Below are 12,073 nucleotides of genomic sequence, written 5' to 3'. Positions count from 1 at the left end.
GGTTGGGATTCCCTTTTCAGAGGGCTTCCCCTTCGTGGTCCTCCTCTGATCAGTTGGATATGTAGGTTTTTTTTCCGCTGAGTCATTCATGTTTGTAATGATGCTGCCAAAGTGCTGCTTTGGTTCATGTTTCTTGCAGGGCATCTTCACATCAGTGACTGAAATATACAGTAATGTTTGAAAGTTTGTGAACCCCTTAGAATTTTCTATATTTCTGCATAAATATGACCTAAAACATCATCAGATTTTCACATAAGTCCTAAAAAATAGATAAAAAGAACCCAGTTAAACAAATGAGACAAAAATATTATACTTGGTCATTTATTTATTGAGGAAAATGATCCAATATTGCATGTCTGTGAGTGGCAAAAGTATGTGAACCTCTAGGATTAGCAATTAATTTGAAGGTGAAATTAGAGTCAGGTGTTTTCAATCAATGGGATGACAATCAGGTGTGAGTTGGCACCCTGTTTTATTTAAAGAACAGGGATCTATCAAAGTCTGATCTTCACAACACATGTTTGTGGAAGTGTATCATGGCACGAACAAAGGAGATTTCTGAGGACCTCAGGAAAAGCGTTGTTGATGCTCATCAGGCTGGAAAAGGTTACAAAACCATCTCTAAAGAGTTTGGACTCCACCAATCCATAGTCAGACAGATTATGTACAAATGGAGGAAATTCAAGATCATTGTTACCCTCCCCAGGAGTGGTCAACCAACAAAGATCACTCCAAAAGCAAGGTGTGTAATAGTTGGCAAGATCACAAAGGACCCCAGGGTAACTTCTAAGCAACTGAAGGCCTCTCTCACATCGGCTAATGTGTCCACATTAGTGAGTCCATGAGTCCACCATCAGGAGAACACTGAACAACAATGGTGTGCATGGCAGGGTTGCAAGGAGAAAGCCACTGCTCTCCAAAAAGAACATTGCTGCTCATCTGCAGTTTGCTAAAGATCATGTGGACAAGCCAGAAGGATATTGAAAAAATGTTTTGTGGATGGATGAGACCGAAATAGAACTTTTTGGTTTAAATGAGAAGAGTTATGTTTGGAGAAAGGAAAACAATGCATTCCAGCATAAGAACCTTATCCCATTTGTGAAACGTGGTGGTGGTAGTATCATGGTTTGGGCCTGTTTTGCTGCATCTGGGCCAGGACGGCTTGCCATCTTTGATGGAACAATGAATTCTGAATTATACCAGCAAATTCTAAAGGAAAATGTCAGGACATCTGTCCATGAACTGAATCTCAAGAGAAAGTGGGTCATGCAGCAAGACAACGACCCTAAGCCCACAAGTCGTTCTACCAAAGAATGGTTAAAGAAGAATAAAGTTAATGTTTTGGAATGGCCAAGTCAAAGTCCTGACCTTAATCCAGTCGAAATGTTGTGGAAGGACCTGAAGCAAGCAGTTCATGTGGGGAAACCCACCAACATCCCAGAGTTGAAGCTGTTCTGTACGGAGGAATGGGCTAAAATTCCTCCAAGCCAGTGTGCAGGACTGATCAACAGTTACCAGAAACATTTAGTTGCAGTTATTGCTGCACAAGGGGGTCACACCAGATACTGAAAGCAAAGGTTCACATACTTTTGTCACTCACAGATATGTAATATTGGATCATTTTCCTCAATAAATAAATGACCAAGTATAATATTTTTGTCTCATTTGTTTAATTGGGTTCTTTTTATATACTTTTAGGACTTGTTTGAAAATCTGATGATGTTTTAGGTCATATTTATGCAGAAATATAGAAAATTCTAAAGGGTTCACAAACTTTCAAGCACCACTGTATCTGTACGTAAACATGATTGGTATGAGGTAGCAATATGGTCCAGATGTGCAAAATGTTGCAAATGTTATTAATAAAGGCCAGTTTACAGCAAAGACACCCCAAACCTCCTATCAGAATATAATTCTCCAGTTACCATTGACAGTGGTCTAGTCAAAGAACACAAGAGCAATGTAGAAATCTAGAGACAGTAAAACAGTAGGGCAGCCATGGTGTTTGAGAGATGTGAAGACTGACCATGATGGTGGTAGGGTCTTGTAATCAGCATGAAAACATCTTATTTTTTTAACATCAGCTTGTTTACTGGTTGGGATTCCCTTTTCAGAGGGCTTCCCCTTCGTGGTCCTCCTCTGATCAGTTGGATATGTAGGTTCTTTTTTTTCCGCTGAGTCATTCATGTTTGTAATGATGCTGCCAAAGAGCTGCTTTGGTTAATATTTCTTGCAGGGCATCTTCACATTCATAACTGAAATATACCTGCAAGTAAACATCATTGGTATGAGGTAGAAAAATGATCCAGATGTGCAAAATGTTACAAATGTTATTGATAAAGTCCAGTTTACATCAAAGATACCCCAAACCTCCTATCATAATATTATTCCCCAGTTGCCATGGACAGTGATCTAGTCAAAATACACAAGAACGATGTAGAATGGTAGAGGCAGTAAAACAGTAGAATAGGGCAACTATGGTGTTTGAGAGATATGAAGATTGACCGTGATGGTGGTAGGATCTTGTAATCAGCATGAAAGCATCTGGTATTTTAACATCAGCTTGTTTACTGGTTGGGATTCCCTTTTCAGAGGACTTCCCCTTCACGGTCCTCCTCTGATCAGTTGGATATGTAGGTTTTGTTTTGTTTTTTTCCACTGAGTCATTCATTTTTGTAATGATGCTGCCAAAGAGCTGCTTTGGTTAAATGTTTCTTGCAGGGCATCTTCAAATTAGTGGCTGAAATATACCTGTAAGTAAGTAAGCATGATTGGTATGAGGTAGCAAAATAATCCAGATGTGCAAAATGTTGCAAATGTTATCAATAAAGGCCAGTTTACAGCAAAGATACTTCATGCTTCCTGTTATGTCCAGTTCAGGCCAGTTCGATTATGCTTAAAGCATTGTGTTATGTCTGAGTATGTTGTGTTCTGTTGCTTGGGTCTTGCCCGCGGTTCGGGGTTCTAGCAAGTAAACACGAGGAGTTAAACTTCACCCGCTGTGTTCCGTGTGCTTCATTTTATTCACTACACGTTTTCAAACGTAACATTGGCGACGAGGATGGCTGACATAAACCTACCACCACCCGCACCATTCCTCGCACTGCCAGGTGAGCCACCGATTCCTTGGACCCGCTGGATTCAGTCATTTGAAACCTTCCTCCTAGCAGTGGGACTGACCAATGTGCCTGCCGCACGTAAGAAAGCGCTGCTGCAGCATTGCCTGGGAGCCGAAGGTCAGCGTGTGCTTGGAGCACTCGAGTCAGGTACCGTTAGTGATTACAAAAAAGCACTGGAACTTCTGAATGCCCACTATGCTGCCCCACAGAGCGCCCTTTTGCGTCGATTTCTGTTTCGTCAAAGACATCAGTTGTCTGGTGAGCCTGTGCATCAGTATGTAGCAAACTTGCGTGCATTGGTCAGCTCATGCAAATTCGGTGCACTGCAGGATGAGATGATCCGCGATCAGCTAATTGAGCATACAAACAATGCAAAAGTGCATGAAACTCTCCTGCTGGAAGCTGATGATTTAACACTTACGAAAGCCATGACTATTGCCTTACAAATAGAGAGTGCAGCCGCATACACATCAGCTTTGTCAAACCCACAAGCAATCGCAGACGCCCCCGCTCCTTCACCCATGCCCGTTCCGTCACCGGAGGCTAGCCAGGAGGCAGCCGACTCTCCTGCAATCCAAATGCTTCGACGTCAATCTCGCCCCCGGCCACGCCCACAGCCTCCTCCACAGCCGTGTAATAACTGTGGCTCGTCCTCTCACCAGTCTAGAGCCCAAAATTGTCCCGCTCGTGGCCAAATCTGCCGAAATTGTGGTAAACGTAATCACTTTGCCACTGTGTGCCACTCTGCTCCAGTGTCAGACCAAGCCACGTCACATGCCCCCAGTGTCATTCACAATGTCAACTCACAGCCAACTTCATTCAAAACATGCTCTGTGCAGTTAAATGATGTGTGTATCCCACTGCTCGTGGACACTGGTGCAAGCGTGTCTCTCCTGAACATGCACACATGCAACTCTTTCTTTAGTGCACTGCCCCTGTCTGCACCAACTACCTCCCTGTCAGCTTATGGGGATGAAAAAATCGATTTAGTGGGGTCCATTAAACTGGCTGTGGGGTATGGCAATAAGGTCGTATCCAGTTTCCTCTTCCAAGTTTCCCGTCGTGGAGCCAACCTGATGGGTCTGGACCTCTTCTCAGCGCTGGGATTCTCCCTGGTGGACACAAAGGGAACTGCAATTCTGGCTGTCACCACTTCATGGCAGCAAAAGCGGCCACTACTGTTCGAGGGCTTGGGCTGCCTCACCATCTTTGCCCACCAGCCTCTGTTGAACCCCGACATCAAACCAGTCATACAACCCCTCCGCCGCGTCCCTCTGGCTCTCCATGATGATGTCACCACTGAGCTCAAGCAGATGCTGGACGATGGCGTCATCGAAGCTGTGAATGCATCGCCCTGGATCTCAAACCTGGCAGTGGCAAAGAAGAAGTCTGGGGGCCTACGTGTGTGTGTCGATCTGCGTGCAGTGAACAAGGCAATTATCCCAGATAAGTTTCCCCTTCCAACTGCAGAGGAGCTCACTGCTCAGTTTCATGGCTCAACAGTGTTCTCCAAACTTGACCTCAAGCAAAGCTACCTGCAGGTGCCCCTCCACCCCAGCAGCAGGAACCTGACAACCTTTGTGTCTCATGTTGGGGTGTTCCGCTACACCCGCATGCCCTTCGGGATGACCTCCACCCCCAGCTGTTTCCAAAAGATCATGGCAACTGTCTTGGCTGGCATACCAGGCGTGGCCATTTACCTAGATGATGTTGTGGTTCATGGGGCCACCCCTGAGAGCCATGACGACCGCCTCCACCGAGTCTTTGCAGCCCTCAGCAAACACACACTTACCCTCAACACTGAAAAGTGCGTCTTCTCTGCACCAGTTATTGAGTATGTGGGTTTTCAGGTGTCAGCAAAAGGCATCTCCCCAATTCACTCGAACGTGGAAGTGATTCTGGCCATCCCAGAGCCCACCTCAGCTGCGCACCTTCCTCCTTTTTGGGGATGACGGGCTACTACTTGAAGTTTCTCCCTCACTACTCTGCTATTACTGCTCCACTGCGACAACTGCTGCGTAGGGAGGAGCCGTGGGTGTGGTCACCGGAGTGCTCTGATGCCGTGCACACACTCAAAACTCAGCTCACAACAACTCCAGTGCTAGCCCACTTCAACATTGCCAGCCCAACCTTTGTCACATGTGATGCGTCGGCTACAGCCATCGGAGCAGTATTGTCACAGGTGCAAGCAGGTGTGGAGAAGCCGATCGCCTTTGCCTCATGGGCACTTAGCCCTACTGAGCAGCGGTACTCCGTAGGTGAGCGCAAAGCATTAGCCTGCATCTGGGCCTGCGAGAGGTGGCACCTGTACCTCTACGGCCGTGCTTTCACCCTGAGAATGGACCATCAAGCTTTAACTGCTTTACTCTCGACGTCTGGGACAGGCCACAGACCACTAAGGCTACACCGCTGGGCCGACCGCCTGCACCAATATAACTTCGACCTGAAGTTCACCCCTGGCCGAGATAATGTGGTGGCTGACCTGCTGTCGCGCTCCGTCTCACCACACCCTGTCACACACACGCATACTGACTCAGAGCATGCTGAACAGGACATGGTCCAGATGTTACACACCCCATTACAGACCACAGTATCGCTGCAAGAGCTAAAAGAGGCATCCGAGCTTGACCCTGTCCTCTCCCAGCTTCGCGACTACATCCAGAATGGCTGGCCTCACAAGGTGCCCGACGAGCTGGCTCCATTCTCCAGGGTAAAGCAGGAGCTGTCCTGTTGGAATGAGACTTGTGTGGCACATGGCCTCTGCACCGTCATCCCTACTGCCCTGCGTGCACGTGTTCTAACCATGGCTCATGAGGGCCACCTGGGCATTGTAAAGCTGAAGCAGCGCTGCAGAGATCTGGTCTGGTGGCCTGGTATAGACAAAGAAATCGAGGCCCTAGTAAAGGACTGCTCAGCCTGCCTTCTAAGTGGCAAGACAGGTCACCAGCCGCCCCCACCCCTGCAACCACTAGCCTGGCCAACTCAGCCCTGGGACCATCTACAGCTGGACATTTGTGGAGAAATACAGGGTGTACCCCACCACCAACACTTCCTGGTCGTTGCATATGACCTTCACTCAAAATGGCCCGAGCTCATCACCACTGGCTCAGTGACCTCGCAAGTTATAATTGACTTCCTGGACTCTCTCTTTGCCCGCTGGGGTCTACCAAACACTATTACAACCGACAATGGCCCACAGTTGACCTCATCCGAGTTCACCACATACCTCAAAGCTAAGGGTATCCGCCACATCCGCACAGCGTACTACCACCCCCAAGCTAACGGAGGGGTTGAACGCTTTCACCAATCACTGAAGAACAGCATCAGGGCACACCTGGTCCAGGGCTGGGCCTTTCCACAGGCCCTATGTCACACACTACTCCATTACAGGGCCACCCAACACTCTACAACAGGGGTCTCCCCAGCACTCCTCATGCTCGGCCGTGAGCTTCGCCTCCCCCTGGACAGACTGAGCCCTGAATCGCCCCGGAGGCCGCCACCCAGGGTCAAGGCCTCTGTCACTCGCCAGCAGAGGCGCATGAAGCAGGCATTTGACCACTCAGCATGTGCTAAGGCCCCTGACATCAAGCCCATGGAGTGGGTTAGGGTCTGCAGGCCCCACAGGGGCAACAAACTGGCCTCATATTGGTCAGCCCCTCTCCAAGTTACTCGCCAGCTAGGCCCAGCCACTTTCCTGCTCAGTGATGGCAGCCGTTGGCATGCAAGTCGTCTCCGCAGAGTGGCACCTCCAAAGCTCACACCACCTGTGACACCACATGTCATTCCTCCAGCTAGCCACTATACTTCAGCCCCTGAGCAGGCACCTCAGATAGCCCCTGAGGAAATCACAGATACACCTATCAACCTGCCACCGACAATGGGTACTAGTACTAGCCCATCTGAGACCACCCACTCACAGTTTTGTGCCTCCCCGCAGCCCGTCCACACTCGAGCCCGTCCTGCATACTTGGAGGACTTTGAACTTTGAATCTACATTTCATGCTTGAAATTCAGTAGGAGGGGGGGAAATGTTATGTCCAGTTCAGGCCAGTTCGATTATGCTTAAAGCATTGTGTTATGTCTGAGTATGTTGTGTTCTGTTGCTTGGGTCTTGCCCGCGGTTCGGGGTTCTAGCAAGTAAACACGAGGAGTTAAACTTCACCCGCTGTGTTCCGTGTGCTTCATTTTATTCACTACACGTTTTCAAACGTAACACTTCCATCTTCTGACACACTTTATGGAGATGCTGATTTCCTTTTCCAGCAGGACTTAGCACCTGCCCACAGTGACAAAACTACTACCAAATGGCTTGCTGACCATGATATTACTGTGCTTGACTGGTGAGCCAACTTGCCTGACCTGAACCCCATGGAGAATCTATGGTCTATTGTCAAGAGGAAGATGAGAAACACCCAACCCAAAAATTAACTTAAGCTTCAATAATACCTCAGCAGTGCCACAGGCTGATCGCCTGCATGTCATGCCACATTGATGTGGTAATTTGTGGTAAAGGAGCCCCAACTAAGTGTTAAGTAGATACATGAACATACTTTTGAAAAATTGGAAATTTCTGTATTGTAAATCCTTTTTTGATTGATCTTAGAAAATATTCTAATAATCTGAGATACTGGATTTCTGATTTTCATGAGCTGTAAGCCATAATCATCAAAATTAAAACAAAAAAGGCTCGATATATTTCACTTGTATTGAATATATGAAAGTTTACCTTTTTGAATTAAGCCATGAAAAAAAAACTTTCACAGTATTCTTATTTTTCAAGATGCACCAGTATATTTGCTTAACTCGAGTTAACCAAGTTCTATCTACAGATATTAAATCCAGACATTTTGGCACCCTTTTGACCACTTCTTTTTAAAGAATATTTCAAGTCTCTTGAGGTTTGTAGGCCACTCTCTATTCAGACCAGAAGATTTTGTCAGGAATGCAGGTGACAGATGTAAAAGCTGAAAGAGAGTTTATTCAGGCAAACTAGCAGACAAATCCAAATCATGACACAGAAAGCAGAGTCAAAAAACAGGCAATGATCAGACAAAGCACAAACAGGATGTCAGAGGTAATATTAAAAAGCAAAGTGTAATTTAAAAAAAAAAAAAGCCAGAATCAGCAGCACAAAAACAAAGGCTTGGTAAAGCCAGACACAAGGAACTACACATAGCATGATGCTGCCACCACCATGCTTTGTCATGGGTATGGTGTTCTTTGCATGATAATACTAATACTAGCTTGTTTTTTTGCCAAACATATCTTTTAGAATTATGCTCAAAAAATTCTACCTTGGTCTCATCAGACCATAACACAATTTTTCACACAGTTGAGGGCTATTTAGGCATGAGAAGGGCTTTTCTTTCACCACTTTACCCCATAGCCCAGACATGTGAAGAATATGAGAGATTGTTGTCACATATACAGAGAGACCAGTACTTGTCAGATATTTCTGGAGCTCTTTTAATGTTGCCACTGGTCTCTTGGGAGCCTCCATGATATGTTTTCTTCTTGTCATTTTCTCAATTTTGGTGGGATGTTTTGTTCTTGGTAATGTTATTATGGTGCCCGGTTTACTCCACTTGTTGATGATGGTCTTCTCGATGTGCCCCTATCCTGATCAATACTTTTCAACAGTGAGATCCTGTACATGCTTTGTAAGCTCTTCCACAAACTATGGCTTCAGCAGTCAGATGAAACCAAGAAGAGGTAAAAAAAATTAGACAGAAACAGCTTATCTTTATTTGGGGCTTAATCAGAATCACTCCTTTGATGAGAAGGGTATGATAATTACTTTTGAACATCCATCCAGCATCTGTAGCCGCTTATCCTGTACAGGGTTGCAAGCAAGCTGGAGCCTATCCCAGCTGACTATGGGCAAGAGGTGGGGTAAACCCTGGACAAGTCACCAGGTCACTGCAGGGCTGACACATAGAGACAAGCAACAATTCACTCACGCCTATAGTTAATTTAGAGCCACCAATTAACCTAAGCTGCATGTTTTTGGACTGTGGGGGAAACCGGAGCACCCAGAGGAAACCCACGCAGACACAGGGAGAACATGCAAACTCTACACAGAAAGGCTCCCGTCGGCCGCTGGGCTCGAACCCAGGACCTTTTTGCTGTGAGGCGATAGTGCTAACCACTACACCACCATGCTGTCCCCTACTTTTGAACATCCATCCATCCATCCATTATCTGTAGCCACTTATCCTGTTCTACAGGGTTGCAGGCAAGCTGGAACCTATCCCAGCTGACTATGGGCAAGAGGCGGGGTACCCCCTGGACAAGTTGCCAGGCCATCGCAGGGCTGACACAGAGACAAACAACCATTCACACCTACGGTCAATTTAGAGCCACCAATTGGCCTAACCTGCATGTCTTTGGACTGTGGGGGAAACCGGAGCACCCGGAGGAAACCCATACAGACATGGGGAGAACATGCAAACTCCACATGGAAAGGCCCCTGGGCTCAAACCCAGAACCTTCTTGCTGTAAGGTGGCACTGCTAACCACTACACCACCGTGCCACCCATATGATAAATACTTTTTGAATAATATTTGTGAATAGTTGTTGGCTCTTTCATTAAAATAAGAATTTTCAAGCTCGTAGCCTACAGGCAGTATGGATAATATGGCTGAGACCACTGACAATAGCTGCACATATTTTGCTTTTCTAAAAGCTAATCATGAATATGGAAGCCTTGGTGATATTTTGATGCTGTATTTGAATTTGACGCCTGTCTTGTTCGTTGAAGTATCAAAATGTTGCCCGTGTGTGAACACACCCACAGAACAGGCAGTGATAGGCTCTATCTACACAAGGACAAGCACACTGTGAGGAGTTATTATCAGCTGCCAGAGTTCATGCATAAGGCGTACCTACGTGCCAAACTGGGTGGTGGAGTGTAGTTGTATAATACACAACAACACTCTGTTCCACGTATCAGCTCCTTATTAGTGTTCATACTGGAGATCTTTCATGTTGCTGACTGAACCAGAGCTATTATTTTTCCTGTTTTGTTATTTGCATTTAGAGTGATGCTAAGCCCTGATAAACCTGAAAAAACTCATGAAAACATTGCTAGAGAATAACTGCAGATGATGTGCAGATGATTTGACTACAGATCCCACAAACTAATTTACATCTGAATGCCAGGAAGGTGAGGCGGCACGGTGGTGTAGTGGTTAGTGCTGTCGCCTCACAGCAAGAAGGTCCGGGTTCGAGCCCCGTGGCCGGCGAGGGCCTTTCTGTGCGGAGTTTGCATGTTCTCCCCGTGTCCGTGTGGGTTTCCTCCGGGTGCTCCGGTTTCCCCCACAGTCCAAAGACATGCAGGTTAGGTTAACTGGTGACTCTAAATTGACTGTAGGTGTGAATGTGAGTGTGAATGGTTGTCTGTGTCTATGTGTCAGCCCTGTGATGACCTGGCGACTTGTCCAGGGTGTACCCCGCCTTTTGCCCGTAGTCAGCTGGGATAGGCTCCAGCTTGCCTGCGACCCTGTAGAACAGGATAAAGCGGCTAGAGATAATGAGATGAGATGAGATGCCAGGAAGGTGCCGGAAGATGAAAATCCATTTCAACTGTCGAGGCCACATTTGTTGTTCGCCCATATGAGCTTATACAATATAATTAATTCATTTATTTTTATTATATGATGAGCCTGTAATACATTTTGTTTACAACAGAGAACCTGTTTTTAACCTTTTTAAATGTATTTATTATAAATGACACACTTTTATGTAGCCTGTCAATAATCTTCACAATAATCTGCAGATTCACATTAAAAATATCTCAATGAATATTAAGGCTTTGGGTTGCGAGTTTAATCTCAGTTACTTCTACTGTTGTGTCCTTGAGCAGATCCCTTAACCCTCATCTGCTCAGTTGTATTTTGTCTCAGCTGTAAGTGTCTTGGGATAAACGTGTCAGGCAAATGTAAAATACAGTTGGCTGTTAAATGACTATTAAATAAAATTTAACTATTAAAGAAAGAAAAGAAAGAAAGCACAACTTTATTCATCACACGCTTGTCAAGTCAAGTCAAGTTTATTTTTATAGCGCTTTTAACAATAAACTTTGTTGCAAAGCAGCTTTACACAATTTGAACGACTTAAAACATGAGCTAATTTTATCCCTAATCTATCCCCAATGAGCAAGCCTGTGGCGACGGTGGCAAGGAAAAACTCCCTTAGACGACATGAGGAAGAAACCTCGAGAGGAACCAGACTCAAAAGGGAACGCATCCTCATTTGGGCAACAACAGACAACATGACTATAATATTAACAGTTTTAACAATAAGTCAGTTTTGTTGATGTTATAACTCTTCACTGATGGAAACTTGAGTGCAAAACTGTTCATGACAACTGCAGTCCTAAAGTTAGCAAGTCAACTGTAGTCCTCAGCCATAAAAGCATTACTGTAAGAGTCCAGAGCGTCCTCCAAGTGTGACTTTCAACTGTCCTCATAGGGCCGTCCTCCACAGGAGCGATGCGATGAGACTCCAACCAGACACAGGGCACCAGGATGGATCAAGCAGGTCTGAGGAGCAGAAGAGGGCAGCTTCTCAATCCCAGGACGAACATGTAACTCAGAGGGACAGATTTGGAGGGGGGGGGAGAGAGAGAGAGAGAGAGAGAGAGAGAGAGAGAGAGAGGGAGAGAAAACACAGGTTGTTAGGTATGCCCAATGTCACCTGAATAAGTAGGAACAGTATACATGTTGCACTGAGTACAAGCAGAGACTCCGGCAACTAACTATGACAGCATAACTAAAAGGGGAGAGCCAGAAGGTAACACAGGCATGAGGGAGCCCCAGGACATAAAGCAGCAGCCACTACACCGTCAACAAACTCGAGTGAGCAAGCGAGTGGGGACTGGCAGCATCCATACATCCCAGTTTACCAAAACACTCTACGTCTGAGGACCCTCCAGATCTACACCTTTACCTCA

This window comes from Neoarius graeffei, chromosome 20 (assembly GCF_027579695.1).
Source record: "Neoarius graeffei isolate fNeoGra1 chromosome 20, fNeoGra1.pri, whole genome shotgun sequence".
In the NCBI taxonomy this organism is placed as follows: domain Eukaryota; kingdom Metazoa; phylum Chordata; class Actinopteri; order Siluriformes; family Ariidae; genus Neoarius; species Neoarius graeffei.
This window is presented reverse-complemented; position numbering follows the sequence as displayed.